Here is a 17,415-nt window from a genome sequence, read left to right as displayed (position 1 = left end):
GCATGGCTATAAGGACTCTCTAACCTTGATTGTATGAGATATAATTTGAAGAGGACACAGTTTGCTTGTACGTCTGCGTCGGATCTGAAACTCTGATAGCTCAGCAATATGTGTTGTTTTTGAGATGTCAAAATGGTGCCACTACAACTGTCTTACTCTGTATGCATGTAATATATGAGCAGGACTTTTTCCTTCCCGACTGTAATATGGATCAGATATTCCTGTTTTCATAACTGAAAGAATGAAGGCTTTCCCACGAAAATGATATTCTCTCTTTAATTTTGCAGATTGCAATGGCAGAGCCTGTAATATATGAAAACTAGAAGCTTCGCAAAGCGATGTCATCCTGAGAGGATATGTTGGAGATAAAGGTACATGGAGAAATCCTAGCCACCCATGGAGAGTCGACCAAGATTCAAGCTCAGTGGGGTTCCAACCCTCATTCGATGGGAGAATGAAGCGATCATTGGACGCCTGGAAGACCATGAGGCTCATGTTGGAAACAAAATTGATGCCCTTCTAGCTAGCAATTGATCTATTCTCCAGCAATGACTGTTTTAGTACTGCTGAAGAATAATATTTCACAGCTTGAATTTGTGATGGTAGACAATAAACCTACCAAGTTGGCATGCAAGAATTTTTGTTTTGTATCTTTGGATACTCAAGATCTTTCAGATTAATGCAAAGCTATGATGAATAATATTTCACAGCTTGCAGTTGTGTTGGTAGGCAATAAACTTAAGTTAGCATGCAAGAAATTTTATGTTATGTACGAGCTTTTTCAGATTAATAGAAAAACTGTTTAAGATTTTATACTCTGATGTGTTCTGGGAAAACTCCAGTAGATTAGGTACTGATGTGATTTTGTTCATTAGTAGCGATCATTGTCTGGTTTCAGGCTATTTGAAAGAGAATGAATAGAATCCTATCTACATTTGTGGTAGTTACACGAGTTTTCCTTTCAATCTACTTCCGCAGAGCCAGGTTCATCCTGGCTCTGACTCGTTTGATGTGGCTTCATATATGGTGCAAGTTGGCTTTTTTATGGTCCTTTCATGCGTAAATCACATGATTCTTTTAATGGATCTTGATAGCTCTGCCAAGGTACATTGCTTAGAGTTAAGAAGATACCCATTAGGGATACAATCCTCCGGATGAAGATATAACTATAAACAGGAAAAAGATAAAAGTTTTTAGTAATTGATGTTTCAACCCAATACCATTTTGAGTCATTGATTTCCTTTTATCCTTGTAAGTCTTTTTTTTAAAACTACGTTTTAGCTTGGGCACCTTTAAACAGTCAGGGTCATCTCATAGCCCCCATTCGAGTTACAAGCCCACACGACTGCGGTCGGCCGCCGGACAGTGCGGCATCTAGTTGTGTTGAAATAGCAAATTATGTGCGACAGCCATGACGTACAATGATTGTCTAGTAGGAAAAAAATCAAAACCGCCTCCCTTGCAACAATCACCTGCCATCCCATCAAAGCCTACAAAATATGAGGGATGTTGATGTCTTCTGTGGTCTCGAGCGAAATATATGAGATGCTTAAGAGATGGATTTATTTATAAACCATAACAACAGATGGGTTGTTATAATTGTTGAGGATAACTCTCAAAAAGAATTTGTCATATTTAATGAACATATATGATGGAGATGTATGAAACTTGATCAATATGTGGTCATAAATAAGTTGGGAGAGAATCATGTTTTAAGGACCATATATGAGATTAGTCCTTCATAATGGAAAGGAGAAAGATTGATATAAATGATTTAGTGCAAACGTTAATAGGTGGGGTGAAAATATGCAAATGAATATACAAAAAAAACTAATGTCTCAACATCAAGTTTTATTGCCTGATATGGAACGGATCGACACAGTATAGCTACCTGCTCATCCTCATACAGGCATCTTCACTCAAACATCATCGGACTACATCAGCCATCATAAAACCATGGCCATTAAACAAAACGCCACCACCTGACCACAACAATCAAGGAGAATGCAAACATGTAAAAAGGAGATGCAGTGATATACTCGGACTGCTTTCTCAAGCAATCATGTTATAACTTGAGTGCCATATCATGACCCATATCTGATCATACGGTAGAGACAATCCTCCAAAAAAACGTAGTGAATTTAACAAACAAAATATCAAAAATGGCAGAGAAAAAGGTGGGAGAGATGGAGACTCATTTTCTTTTTCCCACTTTACAAAATGCTGAGCAGCAGCAACATGCCGTTGAAACAAATTCTCACCTGCTCGGTCACCCTGTAGACACAATTTCTTTGTAATAAATGCTCACCAGCTCAATCACCCTGTAGACAATAGAGCTGGCGGATGTTCCCAGAAGCTGCCATTAAAACACGGACTTCAGTAAAACTTTTCTTGTTTCAGTTTGTAATGAAGCACAGAATTCAAATGATCACATTCACATAGGTTCCTTAACATATATCAGCAATTAATTTGAGAACCGAATGGTACAAAAGCAAGGCCATCTGGCTCTCCTTGGATACAAGTGCCAACTTCTCAGGTTGAAGCTAAATCAAACTGTTGCACTGGGCTTGATTCTGAGTTAATACAAGATTGCATCCTTCTAGTTGTCATTCATTAATGACCATCAGGAAAATCCTTATATGCAACAGTTGAAAGGTAAAATTTCATCTGAAGATTCCAGTGTGATGTTGCTTTCCTTTTTGTTGTGGAAAGGGCATACATGAATTTGTTGCATAACATGTTTTCTCAAAAAAAAAAAAGATGTATAAAACGGTTGCTACCGTTGGATAGCTAAATAAATGTCTTTAATGAACATATTAGCTTTGGACAAATGAAGGCATCATGTACTTCCAATGAAAACAAAATGAAACCAGAAGTGAGAGGCATCTGGATTCCAGCTGTTGCTGCAAAATGCATGAGCTATGGTCTGAATGCGAACGTTATTTTGGTGTTTTTGGTATCCAAGCTAGGTATGTAGGAGAAATGAATTAGAACATATGAGTTATAATAAATTATGTATGTACCCAGTCAAGTTGCGCAAAATCTTACTAACAAACATGTAAGTCTTTTATTCTCATGAGATAATGAATATTATCTCTAGAATATCATCTATTTCAATTGATGTGATGCATGAGTGATCTAGATACAAAACATCAAACTTGTATAGAAGGCAAAAGGCAGAGTAAGTTACCATAGAGCCAGTCCTTAAAATGAACATGAACAGCACATGCCATTTCCCGTTTCCTGCTCTCCTCAAGTTGTGCATCCCTTATAGCTTGTTGGATGTCGCACACAATTGAATTCTGGAAAAGAACCATCCATATAGAATATTTCGATGGATCAGACTCAAGACCAATATTTATACAGAACACAGACTGTAAACAAAATGCAAAGCAAGAGTGCTGTAACAGGTTATATGAAATCAAGTCATAAAGAACATGTTGTACATACATACATATATACAAAATCATATATTACATAATACATATAAAAGCCAATGCATAGCGGCAATATAAGTTGGTAGCCTTCTAGGATTAGGCCACATACATTTTTCTTCTCGGACGCCTTATAAATCTCGGGCAATGGAAATGGATTGTATTTTGTGGACCCTGGTGATTCAACTCCAAACCATTTAGGAATCTGCAATAAGAAGGTATGAAAGGTCAAACATCTAGTCCTGCGACAGATACCAATGACAGAAGAATGCACAAGCAAGTTCAATTTATCCAGTTATAATAAAACTTAGATATCCAAGTGGAAGTAAGAGAACAAAACATTTTGTGCAGCACAAGCAAATCTAAGAGTCAAGAAGAAAATATTAATTATTGCCTACTGAGAGACATGTCCAAAGACGAATAATTCATGAAAAAAAATATGTTATCCTAGGGGCAGAGGATGACATAACACCTGACAACTTCACATCCATAGAGCAACCAACAAACGATGATGCATACCAGAAAATCTGAGAACTGATCAGGGTCAAGACATGTAGCAGATTCAGCTTGGACATCAGAGACTCCTGCAGGATGAGAAAGTGAATCATGAGGATCAACCATGCCCAACACAAGGGGTTCATTCCATCTATTGATAGTTGCATCAATGCCAACTTGGGCCATGTGTTCCTCCAGCTGCGAATAAAAGGTATTGTAGGGGCCACCTGTTGAAAGAAAAAAGATAAGATATTAGTTTTAAAGACAAATTAGATGATTCCATATACAGATGTTTACAGTTTAAAGAGAATCAAGTCATACATGGTCATACATGGTCTAAACTGTAAAAATTTAAACAGAATCACTGTTTATTTAAGATCCATGTTGAAGTGGAGGGGGGATTCTGGGAATGGATTTGCAGCATTGATCCAAAGATATTGTAGTGGTAACCAAAGCAATATGTGACCCCATTCTTTAACAGTGTAACTCTCTGGAGGCTTTAGATGTTTTTAATCTCTATCTCTCCAGCTCATACATAAATGATTGTAGTTTGGTGGAGCATCATTTGGATAAACAGAACAGAAGGATGAGGAAGTTTGTTGAAATATGCAAGAGAAATTAAAATGCAAAAGATGGTTTACAAGGACTCCAGATGTGGTAGGTTGGAGTGGATCTAGGTGAGGAGAATCAGGTGTTAGTGATAAACTAGAAGACCAATGACTGAGCCCCTGTGGAAGTCATTTCACATTGAAACGGAGAGCATGTTTTATCACTGGCTGAACATGATGTAATGACCTAAGTTTTGGTTATTTATGCACCCAATTCTTTAACTACCTAGTACCAAGACAATAACCCTAGAACCAACTTTTTCTGTAGAGATTGCTTTCAGTAGAAGGTAGAGAGTACAAAAGAATGATTTTATGATACTCTTTTATATGACCCACTTCCCCACATTATTGCTTTCAAAATTTCAGTATTGCTTTCACAATTTCAAGAGGGAATTAGTTTAGGCCTGATCGGTGAAGTTGTTAAACTTCCAAATTATCAGTATTCTCGTATATTTAAACTAACAACAACATGAAATCAAAATTCCAAGCACATGCCAGACCACTAACAGAATTTACACAAACCATATGCATGATCTTGAGTTACAACTTCAAATCTACACTAAAGGATATTGAACTGAAAGTTAAAGCACCAACTCACTTGTAATTTATGATTATCTCCTAGAATAAGAGGTTGCTGATTAACCCCCAAGAAAAACACACATTCACGACAATTTGCAATGCAAATGCGTTTTGCAGCTGTAATGACTTGTACCCTTTCACAATGCTCCACTCTCACAGCCTGCGAACATGTAAAAATCGTAATTATGACATTCACAGCAAGCAAGTACAGCAGATACGCGGTGCAACTGTCTCTAACTTTAGCCTTCAATATTTGCTCTTCTATGCATAAAAGTCATAGCAATCTATAACTACAAATACCAAAATCACCAATGTCAATAGCATGGAAAATCTACTGAGATGACATTTCCAACATTCTCCAAACTCCGGAACCCAGATGTTGTTTGCCAGTAAACAACATGAACACAATCCATCTTTAAAAATTTCCACTTTCATCTTGGCAGCCAGACCCTAAGAAGAACAGATATTGGCTCCAAATATATACATTTAAAACGTAGTGAACAAGGATTGCTCTTCTAGTTTCTTTCCATTCCCATTATTAGCTATGTTAGAGCCTTGTAGTACAATATACTAGAAAGATCACTTTTTGTTGCATGGCACCATGGACACTACTAAAGATGGTCTGAACTTTCAACAGAAATGATTTAATTTTGATTTCTCAAGCTGATAACCAAATCCAAAAGCATGTAAGCATTTATTAGTTTATACAAATAAAGTTTCATATGTTGCAACCTAAACTATTGTGGTTTCATCCCCATGGTCAAAAAAAGAGGGAGGGGATGAGATTACTCTGACAGAAAGTGACATATAAAATGGGACAGATATCCATTATTGACTAATTGATTCTGCAGCCGCTCATTATGCAAACATTGACTGTTTGAGGGGCTTATAAACTTTCGCATTTCTTGTATATTAAAAGTTCATATGGACTAATAACCTTATATTTACTATTTGTAATTACGATGCCTTGTACATCATCTGAACTTCCAATTGAATTGTTGCAATAAAAGCTTATCAGTATATTCTAATAATAGTTCTTCCTCTATGTAACAGCACTACCAAGTCAGTACAAGCCCTGTACCACCCCGTACCGAGGTGTAGCGAGATGTGTACCAATCCATACCGAAGTGTACCAACCTGTATCGAGGCATACCGAGATAAATAGTTAAAAAGCTATTTTGGTACAGAGTGCATACTGTACCATACCGTACTAAACTGATAAGGTACCAATATGATACCCAGTACCGAGATTGTGGATTGGCTACTAAAACTTTTAAATTTGTAGGCTAACAATCTCTTAAGGTCTCCAATAAGTTGAAACTAAGAGCTAGACTTATATTTCATGAACAAGCTGGAATACAACAGTTTAATAAGCAAGCGCAGGATAATATAGAATGACTGCATCATGAACTAAAACCAGACCAACAACCTTGTACAGCATGAAACTATGAAACATTCAACGATACGTATAGACATTTTAATCATGAGCAGAGAAATTCTATACATCAATTCAATGCCAAAATAAAATGAAATAGATATTACAATTGTTCTGGTCAAGGTTTCAAGTACTGGTTTTGGTACCGGTACAACCCGTACCCAAATTTGGTAGTCCTTCTCTTGGTACCAACACTTGGTATGATACATTTCTTGGTACCAATACTTGGCATGGAGGGTGTACCAAGTACCAATTCCCTACCAGTACTGTGCAAAGTACATCCCATCTGGCCGGCATGGTCGGCATGTAGAACCTTGGTTTTGATTGTATTTCCTACAATGATGGAGGTACTAAGCAGCTTGAGAGTGAAATCATAATAGCATCATGCATACCTTACCAATAGCTCCTAGAACAATAGTTGTATCAGAACATCCATAAACTGTAGCATACTTCAGAGGTGAGAGTACATAAATTACTGAGTCATGGCAATTCAAGACCTGCAGTGCAACAAATAAATCTATGGGGAAATTTTTGTAATGAACTTTAAATGTCTAGCTCGATAATAGCTTTGGTAATTTCAATTAATTAACTACATGGGTAAATACAACAACATGATACTAAGAATGAATTATAGGATATGCAGAATAGCAGTTGATATGTATCATTATGCACCTATTGCAGGAATAAAATCGTCATAACATTACCAACCTTTTCAGTGTCAATTTGAAGGAAAAATCAAATTGCTCATATTAGTCCTGGTGTCTCTAAAAGTGAGATAGGTAAGTAATTAATGACTACTTATTGTAACTTACAATCTTACAGAAAGAAGAAACTATTGCAAAAGGAATTGAAAAATAGTAAAATAGTTTCCAAAAGGAATTTGCTTGATTTTTGAAGTCGAGAAAGTTAAGACTTAAGAGAGTTGGCATTAATTAGGAACCGACCATGAAACGTTCTCTGATGGATCATGTGTTGGTTAACATAACCTTCCTTTTTAAGTTTAAATTAGACAAGGCAACTCTTCTTTTTTCCTGGATGAGTTATGATAAACCTAAAAGGAGAATTAGAATTGGACCTAGCAAGGCCTCTATGTCTGTGGCTTTCTAACAAATCAAAAAAAGTGGTCCAAGTAAAATTTGAGATCCACTTAAACCATCAAAACAAAAAAATTGCATTAGCTTCAGTTGACAAGATCTTTCAGTTGAATATCTCAAAAAGAACTCATGACTTTTTAAATAGAGAAGCCAGACTCCAAGCCAACAAGAAGTAATGATGCCGCATCATTTCTTTTCTCCCCACAGAAAAGGTATATACATTTGTGTGAATAAGTACGAGCTACTGCCCATCATCCTCCATGTTGTTTAAAGGTAGGTGTGGAAAGAGAGAAGCACTTGATCCACGATGAAGCAAAGACTTAACAATTATATAATATTGCTTTATCAGGATGATGGCAGGTCCTAGTTAGGAACTAGAAACTTACTTTTGCCACTTGGAACCTATGACAGTTATTTTGTTCTTGCTTGGGCAGTTGTATTGTTCCTTAAATCTTTGTTTATTTTTTTTTTCATTTCTTTGTTATGGAAGATTGTATTTTTATATATAAGGCGTGCTAATCTTTAGCAGTCAATTATCAATATGCATCTCAAAACTGGCATCCAGATTTTTTTTCCTGTATTTCATATTTTTATGGCAGCAGAATGGTTGTCATCATACCAACAAGAGGACTATTATCATACTTTCTTTGTAACAAACTGGCATTGCTATTTTGTTTCACATTATCATACTTTCTTACTATTATCATCTCTATAGATTTCAAAAGAAATGTATGCTCATTCCTTTTCTGTTTTTTCATAAGTATACAATATCATCATCGTAATTAAGAAGACAACCAATTTGCTTCAACATACACCCTTCTTAAGTTATAAATTGCAAAACTCTCTTGAGATAGAAATGAAGACAATAACCAGCGTTAATTTGCAACCGAAATATGCATGCTATTCAAATATGAAGAATCAACTTGACAAAAAATTGGAAATGCACCTCGAACTTTCCTAAAAAAAGAAGAGAAGTTGGGCGAGGGAGTTGGCAAGCAATAAATAATAACTTTCCCTCAAGGTGTTCTTTCTTTCTCTCAAGAATTTTAACAATTTTCACCATGCAGTATACTATAATCTATGTGGTTCAATCTGAATCAAATCAATGAATGCCAGCAATTACGTACTTCAGTCAAAAGGCAATGACAACAAACAAAAAATTGATCAATAAATCGAATGCATGGTTGCAACTAGATAGCACAATTTTATGGATACGTTCTGTCCTTATAAATGTGAGAAAATTATCAATGAACTGCTTAATATCATAGTAAAGAATGACTGGTCAACATAATTAAAGTTGCATGTAGTTCTCAGACCCAATTAAACAAGGTTTCTTCATTCTGTTGATGAATATACCAGCTTTTAATCTATGGCACAAACAAAACTGAGAGCACCACATTACAAAGCATCAAACTTTCTTGCATATAGCATTTGATATTTCAATTTCTGATGCAGGGGATGAGGGGAAAGCCTTTGCACCAAATGACAATGGCAATCCACCCACATGTATAAATTCTTTAAGAGCAGAAATTGCTCATAAGAAGTTTAAGACATGCTGTAGATTGATATTCTTAATTGTTGGGACGGTTATGCACTGCAAGACAAAATCCCTGAGGATTTCTTTTTTCTTTCCATCATTTGTTTCAGTACTGACAGTCTCATGCAAGATGGATGAAAGGAAAAGGTCCCAAATCTGCAAGTTTTCAGTTATCTTATTCTTCAATCAAGAACTAATGGTTAAGAAAATCTTTAATTGACTAAAGATTCATCTTTGAATAAAAATATAGAATTGAAACGCCTTCAAGAACCTTTTCTTTTACATAGGATTAGTTGAAATCATAATTGATTATATTTTGTTTTATGGATGATCCTAAAGCCACTAGACTAATACAAGGTATAGAGTTTGTAACTTGAAAGCATGTAATGGAATGACCAGCTAACCAACTGAACTCTCTCTATAAGTTCAATACTTTCTAAATAAAGCTTTATAAACTTCTATATTTTAACTTCAATATTTCTTGCTAAGTCCTTTCCATAGACAAACTCTCCTAGCAAACCGACTAAAGTATCTGATACAGGCCCAACTAACAAGGAGCCGAAAGGCTATTAAAATGATACATGGTTTGCATAATACATTGACCTTGGTATGTAATGTTGGATACCAACCAATATAATGTGTATCCTGCAATGAGGGTTGGAAAGGGTTAATGTCGTGTCAAGGTAGGTTTCTGTCTTTACTCCTCAGAGCAAGGAATACAGATCCATCCCAAACCGCCCAGTTTGAGGCATACCAAGCCGTACCGGCAACGGACCGAGATGGTTCCATATGCAAAATGGTAAATCGACAGGTCGGAGAGAGGAAGAAAAGAGAGGAAGAGACAGAGGAGGAGGAAAGGACAGGGAGAGGGAGGGAGGGCGCCGGAGGCCTCCAGAGGGTGTCGGAGGAGCGTCGAAGGGCCAGAACAAGGGCTCCACTCTCCAGACCCATGTTTCATTCAAACAAGGGTCCGTCTGGGCCTTTTTTTTTTTGAAAATTTTAAGTGAAATCGGCAAGGAGTTTGCTAATTTCACTTAAAATTTTTAAATAAAAAAATAAACCCCGACGGACCCTTATTTCGAACGAAACAGGTTCGGAGGGCAAAGCCCCTGCTCCGGCCCTCTAGCACCCTCCGAAGGCCTCCGAGCCCTCCCTCCTCTCCCTTACTCCCCCTCTCTCTCTTCCTCTCTTCCGTTCTCCCTCTCCCGCTACCTCGCCCTCTCTGTTGTGTCGATACGGGCCCACATGGAACAGCACGGGGGCATACCGAACCATGCTACTAACCAACGGTATGAGCTCCGTACCAACACGGCAGACCTTGCCCAGAGTCTCCACCAAAAAAATTTTTGCAAGCTAGAGAGCATTAGAGTCACGAGATTTGAGAATGGTGTATTTAACTAAAGATTCGACAACTAAGAAGGATTCCATTGATTTTCTCTTCTTTTGTTCTACCATGCTGAGTTTTGTTTTTAATGATCACTATAATATGACGAACAAACAGCAATTCATGAATTCTTCTATGAAACCATCAAGTTAAACTAGAAGCAAGAAATAGCTCGGAACATTTTAAGTGAGAAATGGGTCTTTACTTTCTTGCAAAACAATTTATAAACCTGATGTAAGTTGGAAATGATTCTTGATATCCTGTTATTGTCGGACCAACCACACCCCATTAAAAAAAATGTAGTTTCATAAGTAAATGGATTATTGTGATTATTGTTTACGTAAAATTAATTAAAAATAGGATGAGATTGTTAGCACTCACTATAAAATTTGAGGCCCCGTTTTTTTCAAAAAAAAAGTTCTTCCTAGTAGAAAATATCAGTAATACCACATGCCAACACTATATAGTCCAACCATGGCAAAGTTCAACAGATTAAAATGTAAACAGGGGGGCATCATAACTTGCACAGAAGGACTAAGAGATTCCTGGATCAAATGCCTACTTCCAACATTAAAATCTTTGTATATTTCACTCTCACCTTAACAGAGTGGCCCTTAATATCACATGCCTGCTTCACTACAGAAGCTTTAGAGAAGCCCTCCACAAAACTCTGGCTCCTTGAATATGTGGCATTGTTATGCACAGTGGTTCCACTCAGTATGAGCTGCTGCTTTGGGTCCTTGCATGACTCATGCAGGCATCAGTCATAGACACATCTAGATCTGAGGTGTTAACTGGGCCATTTTCTTTAACTGGTACTTTCTCAGCAGTATGCTCCAATGAAGCAGCTATATTCTGTAAAAGCCAGTCATGAACTTGCACAGCAGACACAGGAACAGCAGGCATGTCCGGATCTGAATTTGCAAAGAATGGAGGTGCCTGTCTCAATGGTATTTCTTCACCACCCTTCTCACAAATTTGAATGAGGAAACCAAGGTGTTCAAACCTTTCTAATGTTAAAACCTACAGGCAATTGAACAAAATGTAATTCAGAAGCCAACAATGACCTTTTAAATAACTATAACATGTGGGCTATAGAATGCAGAAAGTTCAGTTTTCCATAGGTACCATTAAATGATTGTAGGATGTCAGGAGACTAAATTGTTAAACATTGTCAATTGTTATTCAATACTAATAAAGTCTAAGAAGGCAAAATGAAGATGCACATGATATTGGGAATTAATTATATGGATTTCATCACATCTATTCCAGCATTTTTAATTTATTACTGGATTCTGGTGTTTATGCTGCACCGAAATTTATGTAAGATATACTCAGATATTAAATGAACCAGTTAAGCGCTTCAAATTCATCCAAATTTTAGCATATGTAATTTGGACTTAGCATGTAATATATCATGGTATTTCCTTGGGGAAACACCAAATTTTGAATTTTATGATCAGTTTAATGACTGATCTAACCCAATCCACAATTTTACTATTTAGTTGCTTTGTAATACATATCATGTGGTACATGTAACGTCATGTCACTTTTCATTCCTAGGCTGCATAGGCTATATGATTGCAAAGTATTAGTCAATGGAATTTCTGGTTAAGCATATCAAATTGTTATCCCTGTAGTGTAATAATTATTATCCTTGCTAGTGGTCCCACATCTCCCAAATCAGCAAGGCAAAATGAACTAATCAGTCACTAGATCTTAATTGAAACATTGACAGTTTAACAATCAAATTAATATGAATGATTATTTCCATCTGATCAATTGGAATGACACTATTATTTCCAGCATTCAAAATAAGGAAACAATGCCATGTTAGATTGTTAAACATTTCTAACATAATGATATTAGATAAGTCAATATCCTCATGGAACTTTTAGATTAACATGTGTACAAATAAGAGAAAAAATATGAAGAATGTATCTTTCCTTGCCAGTTGCCAAAGTAGTATGAGGAGATCAAAAAGAGGAAATGCAGAGTAAAAGGAGCACTCAAGCAATCCCCACCTGCATAGCAGACATAGAATGCCCTCAAGAAATGAAATGGGGAAGTAGGACACATTTCAATGTTGTGCCTACTAACCCCTTGCCTAACCAGAGAACTAGGATAAGGCCAAGTAGCCACCTATATGTTTCCCTAGAACTCATGAGGTAGAGCAAAACAGGAGTAAATAATCCTCACTGTTGGTAACCTTATAGTATTCACTATGATCTCTTTTAGATGGCTGCCGTGGTAAATATTTTAACATGGCCACCAGTCATGCAACATTTGCACCTTTTGAGGATAAATCACAGATCTCCATCTATAGCTAGGTGATATTACTTCACAGTGGAATTGGTTCTAACCATGGTATGTCGTACCGATCCAAACCAGATGGTACGGAGCATACCATACCGTACCGTACCGGTTTAGCACCGATATTTGGTACGGTGGCGTACCGACATTCGGTATGCCAAAAAAATTACGTACCCTACCATACCGACACTCTGCTAGTGTGGCACCGTACAGAGTCTAATACCGAGACGGCGAACCTTGGTTCTAACACTCCAACTATAAATTCTCATGACATCCTCCTCTAAAAGATAGACAACATTGTGTGAGCTCCAATATGGAAACAAGCTCCTTGAATTCCTCAGGGATGGCCACTACATAGGGCTATTAACAAGCCAGCTCCAGTATGGCCTGCCTTATCTTGAAGTAAACTACTCAGAGTAATCTCACAGATATAGTAAGCCCTAATCATGATTACTAGGCCAAGCCCAAGCACAACCAGAAAACTTTTTTGAAAGCCCACGACTGAGTTTGAAGATTCAAGGCAAGTAGAGACTTTGTGGTTCTCCTTGGATATCTATAGTGATTGAGAACAAAATATCCCTCACCTCCATAAGCTACAAGGCAACAAATAGGTGGCAAGCGCCATCAACTACCTATGATGCCCTCATATATGTAGCAAATTAATGTTGCAGCTAGACTTATTCATGAGCCGTGCTGGGCTGGGCTGGGCCGAGCTTTGCCTAAATGTCAACACAATTTTCTTAGGTCCAGGCCCAGCCAACCTTCGAGCCTACCTTCCATGCCCAAGCTTAAGGCTTCATGATCATTTTTTTTTTCTAAAAGGTACTAAAAAATACTAAGAAAGGCTTTAAAAAATTCTGAAAAAAAGAAGCAAAATATGAATAAAAATATTACCAACAACCTCCAATATGTTTATTGTCCCATTAAGTTTACATATCAACAATAATTGTCGATTAAGTCTATAATACATCAAACATAAACAAATAGCACAAGAAAAAATTAAAAAAAGGCCACATCAGTCTTGGGCTGGCTTAATCCCCAAGCCCGAGCTTGACCCATTTATTAAACTGGCCTATTTTCAAGGTCTGACCCAACTCTATGGGCCTAAAATCTTTGGCCTGAGCCCACCAAGAAGACTTTGGGCTCAGGTAGGCCAAGCAGGACGCCCAACCCATGAATGGTGAGGGTTGAGAAAAGGATGGCCAAGGAACAAAACCATGGCACCCAAAGGAGCTCAAGTTCAGCAAAGAGGTGAAGACATGAGCAAGGGGAATGGGAATTTCCAAATGGAAAGATAAATTAATTTTGGTGCATCAAAATTGATATGTGCCATGCATCTAAGTTAAATAAATGATTCAAACAATTTAAAATTTATAACACCCTAAAATCAAGCATTATCCAGATTACTCAAAGTCCACTTTGGTTCTTCACGAGATATTTTTATCACTAGAGTTGTCAATCACGAAGTGCTTGTTATATCCCTTCTCCTGAAATCCTAACACTCCAAATGAAACATCACATATGACCTACATCAAGCATTGATTACAGCTACTAATTGGCAGTTTTTCCATCACAACATTCAAAATATTCATTATCATTAGCGAATTTTTCTAACCATTATAAGCAGATATAGATTCCTTGCTTCTTAAGATTATAATATTAGAAAACTTATGAAATGTAACAATCAATAATGCTTGTAGCCGACTTAGACTGCAGGAGAGAGACAGAAATTACTAAATCATCTGGTTGCTGAAGCATATATTATATAATGCAATCATTAAAATGGTATATTTCTTTATTTCTAAGAAAACAAAAGAATACTGAAAGGAAATAATGCAGACAAAGGTTGCAAATAAGACTGACTAAAATTACAAAAGCATGGTTCTGGACTAAAGTTGTAGCTGTATACCCACCATAGACTCATCACCCTCGCCTTCAACAGATTCAGCCAAAAGATTGAGTATGTTGGCCATATGCTTCTGCAGATAAGACAACTGATGTGCCTCTTCATCAGCTTGTGAATGCATAGAACGCCGACTATTACTACGTACGAGCTGCACTTAAAAAAACACTATCTTAAATCACTAAAACCTCTAGAGCATGAATACGCGGTAAACATATGTAACATTAACATGATTTAAGTGTCAAAGCATAGAGCATGTATAATCAACATGATGACTAATTTTAAAATGATGAGTGCAGGGTCCACTTTTGACCTCCAAATTTTTGATTTTTTTCTTATAAGGTAAGATATCTGAAGCTCCTCCATCCAAAGGAAACAGAGTAATACACACCGAAAGCATCTTTACATTTATGTTCAGCACAAAAAATAACAAAACCACTTCCTCAACCTCAATTGAAGATGTAATTTGCTAGACGTAGTCAGCCTCATCCAGGAAATGCCACATATCTGTCCATTCATTTCAAAACTCAAACGGCACATCTACATTGACTAGTAGATTAACAGCAATTTCAAATATATACTACTTCGGTACATGCTCAACAGATCACGCATGCTTCTATCTATGACAAAGCTACTTGCTGTGCACATCAACACCATGCACCAGGTTTCAAATATCAGCACAAACATTGTTCACCAATACGTGTTTCAATGGGAGAATTTCCCAATCAATTCCATGCATTACAATGTCCCTTTCCATTTAAAGCTTGATCTTGTTTCAGTTTCCAACGTTTCCCACAATAGCAACTCTAATAAATGGCAACAAGCTTCGGGAAAGTATCCATCAGTCGCATGCATGAAATATTCAGTATGACGTTAGCAATCCCACCGAAACGTCATGAATCAAAAGGCACTTCCTTCGCATGCTCGGACACCAAATGAAAGGCATTCCTGCTAAAGTTCCTCTTTTCTTCTTTCATACTCCGAATTTTGCCGCAAGCAACTCTATATGATGTCATGCTAGACTAATTCCAGGAAAATACGGATTGATTTCAAATCAGGCATTAGAACTTTGTAAGAAATAAGAGAGAAAGAAATAAGCAGCAAGTGAAAGAAAAGCCTCTACCTGGATCGGCAAGAGCGCAGAGAAATACCATCGAAGGCTGAGGTGGAGGGCCAGACATCGGCGACGGCGGCGGAATCCTTGTGCGCCTTGGGGAGGAGGCGCTTGTAGGACTGGATGTAGAGGAAGAGAACGAGGTCATAGACGTCGGCCGTCCCGGCGGGGTCTTGGGTACCGGAAGGGAGAACGGAAGCAAGGGTGTCGAGGACGAGCCGGGCGAGGTCTGGCGAGATCTGGAGGGCCTCGGCGAGGGCCAGGGCATCGACGCTGCCGGGGCAGGGAGAGGACAAGCCGAGGAGCTTGTCGCGGAGGGTGCCGAGGGTTAGGGTTCCGTCGGAGAAGATGAGCTTGGGGATGGGGAGGAGACCGTACTCGAAGGGCTCACGGCGGGGGCGGAGGAGGAGAGGGGCGCCGGCGGCGCTGGCGGAGGGCGGAGGAGGGATGGTGGGGGTCGAGGGGTCGGGTCTCTCGTCGCCCATCCCGCTTTGCTTTCTTCGCCTTCTTTACTCGTGGTCAGAGGCCTGGGAGGAAAGTACGAGGGCGCGCAGATCTCAGCGCGAATGATATCGGAGTCAAGCGAAACGGGATTGCAGAAGATAATTATTTAAGCTTTTTGCAAATAACACCTTACCAGCGGCTTATCGTTTACAGATATTTGCATTTATATTGTATCCTCATTAAACTTTTGGGCGATCATTTGCATTTCTATCCTTCATATATGCGAATTTATCGCTTTTACCCTTCTGTGCAATTATCCCCTCCGTATCTCTCTCTCTCTCCTTGCGGCGGGTTTACGTGAACCTGCCAATAGCGATTTTGATGGAGCCACCAGCCGGAAGCCACGTCCATTTATTCAACTACTTGAACTTGTTGCAACGATGTGCGTTAAATAAAAAATATATTATTATATTTTGCAATCACAAATCTCATCCTTTTCACCAATGAGCCGGCTCTGCTGCCATTGATGTTGGGCCTTCCAAAAAGAGGCAAAGTCAGTTTTAACAGCGTCCTTGATCAAGCAGTTCTAATTAAATAACACCCCTCACTATAAGAAAGAAGAGATTTTCCGACATTTTTTTTCCGACGCTAGGAAGAAGCGTCAGAAAATTTTGGTTCAGCGCCAAACTTTGCCACGCTTCTAAAAAGCGTTGGTAAAGCTTCGAAATCAACGTCTAAAGATTCGACCTACAACGATGCTTATAAGTGTCGTCGGAGGCCAAATCCATTTAAATATCAGTCCCTTCTCAATTGATGCCCTAGTTCTTATAAACTTTTCCTCTCCTCTCCTCCTTTGTCCAGCGCCGACATCAATCCACTGCCTCCTAATATCTTCCCTCCCCTGAAACCCTTAAACCATCGCCACTCTCACCACTTCTCATGTGATCTAGGGCAAAGCAGCCATGGCCACTCGAACTCGAATCCTTAAAGATCCCAAGCCCTCCAAGAATAGTACAAATCCTGCTTCTCCTTCTCTTTTTCTTATTTTTTGCCTCGTGCTTTCTCTCAGCAATCT

General features: G+C 38.2%; 1 pseudogene; it reads right to left on the bottom strand.

Moving 5' to 3' along the window:
- Positions 1-1,834: 1,834 nt before the first annotated feature.
- Positions 1,835-16,473, bottom strand: LOC120107905 (annotated as a pseudogene).
- Positions 16,474-17,415: the final 942 nt, after the last annotated feature.

The sequence above is a fragment of the Phoenix dactylifera genome, unplaced genomic scaffold (assembly GCF_009389715.1).
Source record: "Phoenix dactylifera cultivar Barhee BC4 unplaced genomic scaffold, palm_55x_up_171113_PBpolish2nd_filt_p 001071F, whole genome shotgun sequence".
Classification (NCBI taxonomy): domain Eukaryota; kingdom Viridiplantae; phylum Streptophyta; class Magnoliopsida; order Arecales; family Arecaceae; genus Phoenix; species Phoenix dactylifera.
This window is presented reverse-complemented; position numbering and strand designations above follow the sequence as displayed.